The sequence below is a fragment of the Vigna radiata genome, chromosome 2 (assembly GCF_000741045.1).
Source record: "Vigna radiata var. radiata cultivar VC1973A chromosome 2, Vradiata_ver6, whole genome shotgun sequence".
In the NCBI taxonomy this organism is placed as follows: domain Eukaryota; kingdom Viridiplantae; phylum Streptophyta; class Magnoliopsida; order Fabales; family Fabaceae; genus Vigna; species Vigna radiata.
The window spans coordinates 13,127,743-13,129,603 of NC_028352.1; positions in this window are offsets into that span (position 1 = coordinate 13,127,743).

Genomic DNA, 1,861 nt, shown 5'->3' on the forward strand with positions numbered 1-1,861 from the left:
CGTTCTCCCCTGTCAAAAGAATAACTCTGAACTGGAAATAGGGGTATTTAAAGGTGAGGAGCACAAAAGAAAACAGGCCCAAGCCCAGCGAGCCACCGCCCGACGGTTTAAGTGTGCCGCCCGGTGGTTTCCCATAATCCTCCAAACCGCCCGACGGCAATCGCCACCTCCCGCCGGTTTCCCGCAGGACCGCCCAGCAGTTTAAGTGTGTCGCCGGGTGATGCGTCGACTCTTCAAATCTTCATTTTTCTACTCTTTTCTTGAGTCAACGACCTGTATCTTTAACTCCATTCTTCACTTTCTCAAAATAGCTACAAAACTATGCAAAACAAGCATAATATTGCTAAAAGCAGCTTTTGACTCTCTACAGACTCATTTATTGAGTTTTGCTTGATTCTAGGCTCATTCCAAGTAGTAAAGGGCGTAATTCGGTCCAAATTGACATATGAAAATAACTATTTTTCAACCTCCTCAAAGAGTTCTACACCATTTGCTCTTCAAAGAAACCTCTTCATGTTTCTGATGATCGCATTTTCTTAAAGGCATTTCTGCATTCAGTAAAAGAAGCAGCATGAGAATGGCTTTATTATGTTCCTCCAGAATTCAAGGGCAATTGGGAAGATCTTAAGCATCGATTTTTGGAAAGATTCCGCCCTTCACAACATCAATATCAATAACCACCATTCCAGAATTCTTGTATGCCTCCACCAGTCCAGGAACCACAACAGCTGTAGTCCTATCAGCTTTCCCAAGAAACTCCTCATCCTTCCACTACTTCTGAGCCTACATTGAAGGAGTTACTGAGGCAGATGACCATGCAAAACATTGAGTTCATGCAAGAGACCAGAGCATCCATTCAAAGTTTGACTGATCAGATGGAGAAGATGGCTACTCAACTCACTTGGTAGAGGTAAACATACCTATGATTGATTCTTATGTTGATGATTATGTCGATGATAGGTATGTTGATGTTGATGATGTTGATGAGCATGTTTTTTATTTCCACTCTATGCATGATGAGAAACAAATTTTTCCATCTTGTCTGAATGTTTATTCTCCATGCACGAAACATGAATCTGAGCCTATTGTTGATATTTTTTCTAAATTTGAAATTGATTCATGTTCTGAGAGTATATCTGAGGGTCAACTTGTTACACTGAGATTGGGTGTTATAGCTCTACATGTTATTTTGTAGAACCACATTGCATTAACCATGTTGCAGGAGGTACACATGAGTTTTGTAACGCCCCGGCAACTTACAAGGACTGTTGACTGCCCCCACACATCAGCACGAGACTTTGCAGTGTGCTTTGTCCTCACTCGCACCCTTTCCAAGAAAACTTCCCGGAAGGTCACCCATCCCAGAATTTCTCCAAGCTAAGCACGCTTAACCATGGAGTTTTTATGGGTTAGGCTTCCGAAAAGTAAATGCATTTTGGTGATATGGGTAGCCAAATCAATTCCTTTAAGCTATCCTTCAACTGTATAGTCTCATACCTATACAGTCTCCAGATCCCTCTCATTCCGGTGTAAGTTCCATTCGTCCATGTGTCCCTTCCACTCAAAGCCTGCCAGGAGTCGCTCCTTGTCCATGCCCCCTGCACCATGCTTCTTGCACCAGCGATCACTCCCCGCCCTGATACCATTTTATTCATGTGACACCCGGGCACTAACGAGGGCGAGGAGTGATCGCCGATGCAAGAAGCATGGTGCAAGGGGCACGGACAAGGAGCGGCTCCTGGCAGGATTCGAGTGGAAGGGGCACATGGACGAATCGAACATACACCGGAATGAGAGGGATCTGGAGATTGTATAGGTATGGGACTATACAGTTGAAGGATAGCTTAAAGGAATTGATTTG